This window comes from Phyllobates terribilis, unplaced genomic scaffold (assembly GCF_046119375.1).
Source record: "Phyllobates terribilis strain yellow unplaced genomic scaffold, ASM4611937v1 Scaffold_445__1_contigs__length_1489776, whole genome shotgun sequence".
NCBI classification, from domain to species: Eukaryota; Metazoa; Chordata; class Amphibia; order Anura; family Dendrobatidae; genus Phyllobates; species Phyllobates terribilis.
In genome coordinates, this window is record NW_027363205.1 from 1 (window position 1) to 13,780 (window position 13,780).

Below are 13,780 nucleotides of genomic sequence, written 5' to 3' on the forward strand. Positions count from 1 at the left end.
TGTACAGGGCTGTATGTGAGTCATCATACTATGTACAGGACTGTATGTGGAGCAATCATACTATGTACAGGGCTGTATGTGGAGCCATCATACTATGTACAGGACTGTATGTGGAGTCATCATACTAGTACAGGGCTGTATGTGGAGCCATTATACTATGTACAGGGCTGTATGTGGAGTCATCATACTATGTGCAGGGCTGTATGTGGAGTCATCATACTATGTGCAGGGCTATATGTGGAGCCATCATACTATGTACAGGGCTGTATGTGGAGCCATCATACTATGTACAGGACTGTATGTGGAGCCATCATACTATGTACAGGGCTGTATGTGGAGCCATCATACTATGTACAGGACTGTATGTGGAGCCATCATACTATGTACAGGACTGTATGTGGAGCCATCATACTATGTACAGGGCTGTATGTGGAGTCATCATACTATGTACAGGGCTGTATGTGGAGCCATCATACTATGTACAGGACTGTATGTGGAGCCATCATACTATGTGCAGGACTGTATGTGGAGTCATCATACTATGTACAGGGCTGTATGTGGAGCCATCATACTATGTACAGGACTGTATGTGGAGCCATCATACTATGTACAGGGCTGTATGTGGAGCCATCATACTATGTACAGGACTGTATGTGGAGCCATCATACTATGTACAGGGCTGTATGTGGAGCCATCATACTATGTACAGGGCTGTATGTGGAGTCATCATACTATGTACAGGGCTGTATGTGGAGCCATCATACTATGTACAGGACTGTATGTGGAGCCATCATACTATGTACAGGGCTGTATGTGGAGCCATCATACTATGTACAGGGCTGTATGTGGAGCCATCATACTATGTACAGGGCTGTATGTGGAGCCATCATACTATGTACAGGGCTGTATGTGGAGCCATCATACTATGTACAGGGCTGTATGTGGAGCCATCATACTATGTACAGGGCTGTATGTGGAGCCATCATACTATGTACAGGACTGTATGTGGAGCCATCATACTATGTACAGGGCTGTATGTGGAGTCATCATACTATGTACAGGGCTGTATGTGGAGCCATCATACTATGTACAGGACTGTATGTGGAGCCATCATACTATGTACAGGGCTGTATGTGGAGCCATCATACTATGTACAGGGCTGTATGTGGAGCCATCATACTATGTACAGGGCTGTATGTGGAGTCATCATACTATGTGCAGGGCTGTATGTGGAGCCATCATACTATGTACAGGACTGTATGTGGAGCCATCATACTATGTACAGGGCTGTATGTGGAGTCATCATACTATGTACAGGGCTGTATGTGGAGCCATCATACTATGTACAGGACTGTATGTGGAGCCATCATACTATGTACAGGGCTGTATGTGGAGCCATCATACTATGTACAGGGCTGTATGTGGAGCCATCATACTATGTACAGGACTGTATGTGGAGCCATCATACTATGTACAGGGCTGTATGTGGAGCCATCATACTATGTACAGGACTGTATGTGGAGCCATTCATACTATGTGCAGGACTGTATGTGGAGTCATCATACTATGTACAGGGCTGTATGTGGAGCCATCATACTATGTACAGGACTGTATGTGGAGCCATCATACTATGTACAGGACTGTATGTGGAGCCATCATACTATGTACAGGGCTGTATGTGGAGCCATCATACTATGTACAGGACTGTATGTGGAGCCATCATACTATGTGCAGGACTGTATTGGAGTCATCATACTATGTACAGGACTGTATGTGGAGCCATCATACTATGTACAGGACTGTATGTGGAGCCATCATACTATGTACAGGACTGTATGTGGAGCCATCATACTATGTACAGGGCTGTATGTGGAGCCATCATACTATGTACAGGACTGTATGTGGAGCCATCATACTATGTACAGGGCTGTATGTGGAGCCATCATACTATGTACAGGACTGTATGTGGAGTCATCATACTATGTACAGGGCTGTATGTGGAGTCATCATACTATGTACAGGGCTGTATGTGGAGTCATCATACTATGTACAGGGCTGTATGTGGAGCCATCATACTATGTACAGGACTGTATGTGGAGCCATCATACTATGTACAGGGCTGTATGTGGAGTCATCATACTATGTACAGGGCTGTATGTGGAGCCATCATACTATGTACAGGACTGTATGTGGAGCCATCATACTATGTACAGGGCTGTATGTGGAGCCATCATACTATGTACAGGACTGTATGTGGAGCCGTCATACTATGTACAGGACTGTATGTGGAGCCATCATACTATGTACAGGGCTGTATGTGGAGCCATCATACTATGTACAGGACTGTATGTGGAGCCATCATACTATGTACAGGGCTGTATGTGGAGCCATCATACTATGTACAGGGCTGTATGTGGAGCCATCATACTATGTACAGGACTGTATGTGGAGCCATCATACTATGTGCAGGACTGTATGTGGAGTCATCATACTATGTACAGGGCTGTATGTGGAGCCATCATACTATGTACAGGGCTGTATGTGGAGTCATCATACTATGTACAGGGCTGTATGTGGAGCCATCATACTATGTACAGGGCTGTATGTGGAGCCATCATACTATGTGCAGGACTGTATGTGGAGCCATCATACTATGTGCAGGACTGTATGTGGAGTCATCATACTATGTACAGGGCTGTATGTGGAGCCATCACACTATGTACAGGGCTGTATGTGGAGCCATCATACTATGTACAGGGCTGTATGTGGAGCCATCATACTATGTACAGGACTGTATGTGGAGCCATCATACTATGTACAGGGCTGTATGTGGAGCCATCATACTATGTACAGGGCTGTATGTGGAGCCATCATACTATGTACAGGACTGTATGTGGAGCCATCATACTATGTACAGGACTGTATGTGGAGCCATCATACTATGTACAGGGCTGTATGTGGAGCCATCATACTATGTACAGGACTGTATGTGGAGCCATCATACTATGTACAGGACTGTATGTGGAGCCATCATACTATGTACAGGACTGTATGTGGAGCCATCATACTATGTACAGGGCTGTATGTGGAGCCATCATACTATGTACAGGGCTGTATGTGGAGCCATCATACTATGTACAGGGCTGTATGTGGAGCCATCATACTATGTACAGGACTGTATGTGGAGCCATCATACTATGTACAGGACTGTATGTGGAGCCATCATACTATGTACAGGACTGTATGTGGAGCCATCATACTATGTACAGGGCTGTATGTGGAGCCATCATACTATGTACAGGGCTGTATGTGGAGCCATCATACTATGTACAGGACTGTATGTGGAGCCATCATACTATGTACAGGACTGTATGTGGAGTCATCATACTATGTACAGGACTGTATGTGGAGCCATCATACTATGTACAGGGCTGTATGTGGAGCCATCATACTATGTACAGGGCTGTATGTGGAGCCATCATACTATGTACAGGACTGTATGTGGAGCCATCATACTATGTACAGGACTGTATGTGGAGCCATCATACTATGTACAGGACTGTATGTGGAGTCATCATACTATGTACAGGACTGTATGTGAGCCATCATACTATGTACAGGACTGTATGTGGAGCCATCATACTATGTACAGGACTGTATGTGGAGCCATCACACTATGTACAGGACTGTATGTGGAGCCATCATACTATGTACAGGGCTGTATGTGGAGCCATCATACTATGTACAGGGACTGTATGTGGAGCCATCATACTATGTACAGGACTGTATGTGGAGCCATCATACTATGTACAGGGCTGTATGTGGAGCCATCATACTATGTACAGGACTGTATGTGGAGCCATCATACTATGTACAGGGCTGTATGTGGAGTCATCATACTATGTACAGGGCTGTATGTGGAGTCATCATACTATGTACAGGGCTGTATGTGGAGCCATCATACTATGTACAGGACTGTATGTGGAGCCATCATACTATGTACAGGGCTGTATGTGGAGCCATCATACTATGTACAGGACTGTATGTGGAGCCATCATACTATGTACAGGGCTGTATGTGGAGCCATCATACTATGTACAGGACTGTATGTGGAGCCATCATACTATGTACAGGGCTGTATGTGGAGCCATCATACTATGTACAGGACTGTATGTGGAGCCATCATACTATGTACAGGGCTGTATGTGGAGCCATCATACTATGTACAGGGCTGTATGTGGAGCCATCATACTATGTACAGGACTGTATGTGGAGCCATCATACTATGTGCAGGACTGTATGTGGAGTCATCATACTATGTACAGGGCTGTATGTGGAGCCATCATACTATGTACAGGGCTGTATGTGGAGCCATCATACTATGTACAGGACTGTATGTGGAGCCATCATACTATGTGCAGGACTGTATGTGGAGTCATCATACTATGTACAGGGCTGTATGTGGAGCCATCATACTATGTACAGGGCTGTATGTGGAGTCATCATACTATGTACAGGGCTGTATGTGGAGCCATCATACTATGTACAGGGCTGTATGTGGAGCCATCATACTATGTACAGGACTGTATGTGGAGCCATCATACTATGTACAGGGCTGTATGTGGAGGCATCATACTATGTACAGGGCTGTATGTGGAGTCATCATACTATGTACAGGTCTGTATGTGGAGTCATCATACTATGTACAGGACTGTATGTGGAGCCATCATACTATGTACAGGGCTGTATGTGAAGTCATCATACTATGTACAGGACTGTATGTGGAGTCATCATACTATGTACAGGACTGTATGTGGAGTCATCATACTATGTACAGGGCTGTATGTGGAGTCATCATACTATGTACAGGGCTGTATGTGGAGTCATCATACTATGTACAGGACTGTATGTGGAGCCATCATACTATGTACAGGACTGTATGTGGAGTCATCATACTATGTACAGGTCTGTATGTGGAGTCATCATACTATGTACAGGACTGTATGTGGAGCCATCATACTATGTACAGGGCTGTATGTGGAGTCATCATACTATGTACAGGACTGTATGTGGAAGTCATCATACTATGTACAGGACTGTATGTGGAGTCATCATACTATGTACAGGACTGTATGTGGAGTCATCATACTATGTACAGGTCTGTATGTGGAGTCATCATACTATGTACAGGACTGTATGTGGAGCCATCATACTATGTACAGGGCTGTATGTGGAGCCATCATACTATGTACAGGACTGTATGTGGAGCCATCATACTATGTACAGGGCTGTATGTGGAGTCATCATACTATGTACAGGGCTGTATGTGGAGTCATCATACTATGTACAGGGCTGTATGTGGAGCCATCATACTATGTACAGGACTGTATGTGGAGCCATCATACTATGTACAGGGCTGTATGTGGAGCCATCATACTATGTACAGGACTGTATGTGGAGCCATCATACTATGTACAGGGCTGTATGTGGAGCCATCATACTATGTACAGGACTGTATGTGGAGCCATCATACTATGTACAGGGCTGTATGTGGAGCCATCATACTATGTACAGGACTGTATGTGGAGCCATCATACTATGTACAGGGCTGTATGTGGAGCCATCATACTATGTACAGGGCTGTATGTGGAGTCATCATACTATGTACAGGGCTGTATGTGGAGCCATCATACTATGTACAGGACTGTATGTGGAGCCATCATACTATGTACAGGACTGTATGTGGAGCCATCATACTATGTACAGGGCCTGTATGTGGAGCCATCATACTATGTACAGGGCTGTATGTGGAGTCATCATACTATGTACAGGGCTGTATGTGGAGCCATCATACTATGTACAGGACTGTATGTGGAGCCATCATACTATGTACAGGACTGTATGTGGAGCCATCATACTATGTGCAGGGACTGTATGTGGAGTCATCATACTATGTACAGGGCTGTATGTGGAGCCATCATACTATGTACAGGGCTGTATGTGGAGTCATCATACTATGTACAGGGCTGTATGTGGAGCCATCATACTATGTACAGGGCTGTATGTGGAGCCATCATACTATGTACAGGGCTGTATGTGGAGCCATCATACTATGTGCAGGACTGTATGTGGAGCCATCATACTATGTACAGGACTGTATGTGGAGTCATCATACTATGTACAGGACTGTATGTGGAGCCATCATACTATGTACAGGGCTGTATGTGGAGCCATCATACTATGTACAGGGCTGTATGTGGAGCCATCATACTATGTACAGGACTGTATGTGGAGCCATCATACTATGTACAGGACTGTATGTGGAGCCATCATACTATGTACAGGACTGTATGTGGAGTCATCATACTATGTACAGGACTGTATGTGGAGCCAACATACTATGTACAGGACTGTATGTGGAGTCATCATACTATGTACAGGACTGTATGTGGAGCCATCATACTATGTACAGGACTGTATGTGAAGCCATCATACTATGTACAGGACTGTATGTGGAGCCATCATACTATGTACAGGACTGTATGTGGAGCCATCATACTATGTACAGGGCTGTATGTGGAGTCATCATACTATGTACAGGACTGTATGTGGAGCCATCATACTATGTACAGGACTGTATGTGGAGTCATCATACTATGTACAGGACTGTATGTGGAGTCATCATACTATGTACAGGACTGTATGTGGAGTCATCATACTATGTACAGGACTGTATGTGGAGTCATCATACTATGTACAGGGCTGTATGTGGAGTCATCATACTATGTACAGGTCTGTATGTGGAGTCATCATACTATGTACAGGGCTGTATGTGGAGTCATCATACTATGTACAGGGCTGTATGTGGAGCCATCACACTATGTACAGGGCTGTATGTGGAGTCATCATACTATGTACAGGGCTGTATGTGGAGCCATCATACTATGTACAGGGCTGTATGTGGAGTCATCATACTATGTACAGGACTGTATGTGGAGTCATCATACTATGTACAGGACTGTATGTGGAGTCATCATACTATGTGCAGGACTGTATGTGGAGCCATCATACTATGTACAGGGCTGTATGTGGAGCCATCACACTATGTACAGGGCTGTATGTGGAGCCATCACACTATGTACAGGGCTGTATGTGGAGTCATCATACTATGTACAGGACTGTATGTGGAGTCATCATACTATGTACAGGACTGTATGTGGAGCCATCATACTATGTACAGGGCTGTATGTGGGGCCATCATACTATATACAGGACTGTATGTGGAGTCATCATACTATGTACAGGGCTGTATGTGGAGCCATCATACTATGTACAGGGCTGTATGTGGAGCCATCATACTATGTACAGGGCTGTATGTGGAGCCATCATACTATGTGCAGGACTGTATGTGGAGTCATCATACTATGTACAGGTCTGTATGTGGAGTCATCATACTATGTACAGGGCTGTATGTGGAGCCATCATACTATGTACAGGGCTGTATGTGGAGTCATCATACTATGTACAGGGCTGTATGTGGAGGCATCATACTATGTACAGGGCTGTATGTGGAGCCATCATACTATGTACAGGGCTGTATGTGGAGCCATCACACTATGTACAGGGCTGTATGTGGAGCCATCATACTATGTACAGGACTGTATGTGGAGCCATCATACTATGTACAGGGCTGTATGTGGAGGCATCATACTATGTACAGGGCTGTATGTGGAGTCATCATACTATGTACAGGTCTGTATGTGGAGTCATCATACTATGTACAGGACTGTATGTGGAGCCATCATACTATGTACAGGACTGTATGTGGAGTCATCATACTATGTACAGGACTGTATGTGGAGTCATCATACTATGTACAGGGCTGTATGTGGAGTCATCATACTATGTACAGGGCTGTATGTGGAGTCATCATACTATGTACAGGACTGTATGTGGAGCCATCATACTATGTACAGGACTGTATGTGGAGTCATCATACTATGTACAGGTCTGTATGTGGAGTCATCATACTATGTACAGGACTGTATGTGGAGCCATCATACTATGTACAGGGCTGTATGTGGAGTCATCATACTATGTACAGGACTGTATGTGAAGTCATCATACTATGTACAGGACTGTATGTGGAGTCATCATACTATGTACAGGACTGTATGTGGAGTCATCATACTATGTACAGGTCTGTATGTGGAGTCATCATACTATGTACAGGACTGTATGTGGAGCCATCATACTATGTACAGGGCTGTATGTGGAGTCATCATACTATGTACAGGACTGTATGTGAAGTCATCATACTATGTACAGGACTGTATGTGGAGTCATCATACTATGTACAGGACTGTATGTGGAGTCATCATACTATGTACAGGGCTGTATGTGGAGTCAACATACTATGTACAGGACTGTATGTGGAGTCATCATACTATGTACAGGGCTGTATGTGGAGTCATCATACTATGTACAGGGCTGTATGTGGAGTCATCATACTATGTACAGGGCTGTATGTGGAGCCATCATACTATGTACAGGGCTGTATGTGGAGCCATCATACTATGTACAGGGCTGTATGTGGAGCCATCATACTATGTACAGGGCTGTATGTGGAGTCATCATACTATGTACAGGGCTGTATGTGGAGCCATCATACTATGTACAGGGCTGTATGTGGAGCCATCATACTATGTACAGGGCTGTATGTGGAGCCATCATACTATGTGCAGGACTGTATGTGGGGCCATCATACTATGTACAGGACTGTATGTGGAGCCATCATACTATGTACAGACTGTATGTGGAGTCATCATACTATGTACAGGGCTGTATGTGGAGTCATCATACTATGTACAGGGCTGTATGTGGAGCCATCATACTATGTACAGGGCTGTATGTGGAGCCATCATACTATGTACAGGGCTGTATGTGGAGCCATCATACTATGTGCAGGACTGTATGTGGGGCCATCATACTATGTACAGGACTGTATGTGGAGCCATCATACTATGTACAGGACTGTATGTGGAGTCATCATACTATGTACAGGACTGTATGTGGAGTCATCATACTATGTACAGGACTGTATGTGGAGTCATCATACTATGTACAGGGCTGTATGTGGAGTCATCATACTATGTACAGGGCTGTATGTGGAGTCATCATACTATGTACAGGACTGTATGTGGAGCCATCATACTATGTACAGGACTGTATGTGGAGTCATCATACTATGTACAGGGCTGTATGTGGAGTCATCATACTATGTGCAGGGCTGTATGTGGAGCAATTATACTATGTGCAGGACTGTATGTGGAGCCATCATACTATGTACAGGACTGTATGTGGAGCCATCATACTATGTACAGGGCTGTATGTGGAGCCATCATACTATGTACAGGGCTGTATGTGGAGCAATCATACTATGTATAGGACTGTATGTGAAGTCATCATACTATGTACAGGGCTGTATGTGGAGCCATCATACTATGTACAGGGCTGTATGTGGAGTCATCATACTATGTACAGGGCTGTATGTGGAGCAATCATACTATGTATAGGACTGTATGTGAAGTCATCATACTATGTACAGGACTGTATGTGAAGTCATCATACTATGTACAGGGCTGTATGTGGAGTCATCATACTATGTACAGGGCTGTATGTGGAGCAATTATACTATGTGCAGGACTGTATGTGGAGCCGTCATACTATGTACAGGACTGTATGTGGAGCCATCATACTATGTACAGGACTGTATGTGGAGTCATCATACTATGTACAGGGCTGTATGTGGAGGCATCATACTATGTACAGGGCTGTATGTGGAGCAATCATACTATGTATAGGACTGTATGTGAAGTCATCATACTATGTACAGGACTGTATGTGAAGTCATCATACTATGTACAGGGCTGTATGTGGAGTCATCATACTATGTACAGGGCTGTATGTGGAGCAATTATACTATGTACAGGACTGTATGTGGAGTCATCATACTATGTGCAGGACTGTATGTGGAGCCGTCATACTATGTACAGGGCTGTATGTGGAGCCATCATACTATGTACAGGACTGTATGTGGAGTCATCATACTATGTACAGGGCTGTATGTGGAGGCATCATACTATGTACAGGACTGTATGTGGAGCCATCATACTATGTACAGGGCTGTATGTGGAGCCATCATACTATGTACAGGACTGTATGTGGAGCCATCATACTATGTACAGGGTTGTATGTGGAGCCATCACACTATGTACAGGGCTGTATGTGGAGCCATCATACTATGTACAGGGCTGTATGTGGAGGCATCATACTATGTACAGGGCTGTATGTGGAGCCATCATACTATGTACAGGGCTGTATGTGGAGCCATCACACTATGTACAGGGCTGTATGTGGAGCCATCATACTATGTACAGGGCTGTATGTGGAGGCATCATACTATGTACAGGACTGTATGTGGAGCCATCATACTATGTACAGGACTGTATGTGGAGCCATCATACTATGTACAGGGCTGTATGTGGAGGCATCATACTATGTACAGGACTGTATGTGGAGCCATCATACTATGTACAGGACTGTATGTGGAGCCATCATACTATGTACAGGGCTGTATGTGGAGCAATCATACTATGTATAGGACTGTATGTGAAGTCATCATACTATGTACAGGGCTGTATGTGGAGTCATCATACTATGTACAGGGCTGTATGTGGAGCCATCATACTATGTACAGGTCTGTATGTGGAGTCATCATACTATGTACAGGGCTGTATGTGGAGCCATCGTACTATGTACAGGGCTGTATGTGGAGCCATCATACTATGTACAGGGCTGTATGTGGAGTCATCATACTATGTACAGGACTGTATGTGAAGTCATCATACTATGTACAGGGCTGTATGTGGAGTCATCATACTATGTACAGGGCTGTATGTGGAGTCATCATACTATGTACAGGACTGTATGTGGAGCCATCATACTATGTACAGGGTTGTATGTGGAGTCATCATACTATGTACAGGACTGTATGTGGAGCCATCATACTATGTACAGGACTGTATGTGGAGTCATCATACTATGTACAGGGCTGTATGTGGAGCCATCGTACTATGTACAGGGCTGTATGTGGAGCCATCATACTATGTACAGGGCTGTATGTGGAGTCATCATACTATGTACAGGGCTGTATGTGGAGCCATCGTACTATGTACAGGGCTGTATGTGGAGCCATCATACTATGTACAGGGCTGTATGTGGAGTCATCATACTATGTACAGGGCTGTATGTGGAGCCATCATACTATGTACAGGACTGTATGTGGAGTCATCATACTATGTACAGGACTGTATGTGAAGTCATCATACTATGTACAGGGCTGTATGTGGAGTCATCATACTATGTACAGGGCTGTATGTGGAGTCATCATACTATGTACAGGACTGTATGTGGAGCCATCATACTATGTACAGGACTGTATGTGGAGCCATCATACTATGTACAGGGTTGTATGTGGAGTCATCATACTATGTACAGGACTGTATGTGGAGTCATCATACTATGTACAGGGCTGTATGTGGAGTCATCATACTATGTACAGGGCTGTATGTGGAGCCATCATACTATGTGCAGGACTGTATGTGGAGCCATCATACTATGTACAGGGCTGTATGTGGAGCCATCATACTATGTACAGGGCTGTATGTGGAGCCATCATACTATGTACAGGGCTGTATGTGGAGCCATCATACTATGTACAGGGCTGTATGTGGAGTCATCATACTATGTACAGGGCTGTATGTGGAGCCATCATACTATGTACAGGGCTGTATGTGGAGCCATCATACTATGTACAGGACTGTATGTGGAGCCATCATACTATGTACAGGACTGTATGTGGAGCCATCATACTATGTACAGGGCTGTATGTGGAGCCATCATACTATGTACAGGGCTGTATGTGGAGCCATCATACTATGTACAGGGCTGTATGTGGAGCCATCATACTATGTACAGGGCTGTATGTGGAGCCATCATACTATGTACAGGACTGTATGTGGAGCCATCATACTATGTACAGGCTGTATGTGGAGCCATCATACTATGTACAGGGCTGTATGTGGAGCCATCATCCTATGTACAGGGCTGTATGTGGAGCCATCATACTATGTACAGGGCTGTATGTGGAGCCATCATACTATGTACAGGGCTGTATGTGGAGCCATCATACTATGTACAGGGCTGTATGTGGAGCCATCATACTATGTACAGGACTGTATGTGGAGCCATCATACTATGTACAGGGCTGTATGTGGAGCCATCATACTATGTACAGGGCTGTATGTGGAGCCATCATCCTATGTACAGGGCTGTATGTGGAGCCATCATACTATGTACAGGGCTGTATGTGGAGCCATCATACTATGTACAGGGCTGTATGTGGAGTCATCATACTATGTACAGGGCTGTATGTGGAGCCATCATACTATGTACAGGGCTGTATGTGGAGTCATCATACTATGTACAGGGCTGTATGTGGAGCCATCATACTATGTACAGGGCTGTATGTGGAGCCATCATACTATGTACAGGGCTGTATGTGGAGCCATCATACTATGTGCAGGACTGTATGTGGGGCCATCATACTATGTACAGGACTGTATGTGGAGCCATCATACTATGTACAGGACTGTATGTGGAGCCATCATACTATGTACAGGGCTGTATGTGGAGCCATCATACTATGTACAGGACTGTATGTGGAGCCATCATACTATGTACAGGGCTGTATGTGGAGCCATCATACTATGTACAGGGCTGTATGTGGAGCCATCATACTATGTACAGGGCTGTATGTGGAGTCATCATACTATGTACAGGGCTGTATGTGGAGTCATCATACTATGTACAGGGCTGTATGTGGAGCCATCATACTATGTACAGGGCTGTATGTGGAGCCATCATACTATGTACAGGGCTGTATGTGGAGCCATCATACTATGTGCAGGGACTGTATGTGGGGCCATCATACTATGTACAGAACTGTATGTGGAGCCATCATACTATGTACAGGGCTGTATGTGGAGCCATCATACTATGTGCAGGACTGTATGTGGGGCCATCATACTATGTACAGAACTGTATGTGGAGCCATCATACTATGTACAGGACTGTATGTGGAGCCATCATACTAGGTGCAGGACTGTATGTGGAGCCATCATACTATGTACAGGACTGTATGTGGAGTCATCATACTATGTACAGGGCTGTATGTGGAGTCATCATACTATGTACAGGGCTGTATGTGGAGCCATCATACTATGTACAGGGCTGTATGTGGAGCCATCATACTATGTACAGGGCTGTATGTGGAGCCATCATACTATGTGCAGGACTGTATGTGGGGCCATCATACTATGTACAGGACTGTATGTGGAGCCATCATACTATGTACAGGACTGTATGTGGAGCCATCATACTATGTACAGGGCTGTATGTGGAGCCATCACACTATGTACAGGGCTGTATGTGGAGCCATCATACTATGTACAGGGCTGTATGTGGAGGCATCATACTATGTACAGGACTGTATGTGGAGCCATCATACTATGTACAGGACTGTATGTGGAGCCATCATACTATGTACAGGGCTGTATGTGGAGGCATCATACTATGTACAGGACTGTATGTGGAGCCATCATACTATGTACAGGACTGTATGTGGAGCCATCATACTATGTACAGGGCTGTATGTGGA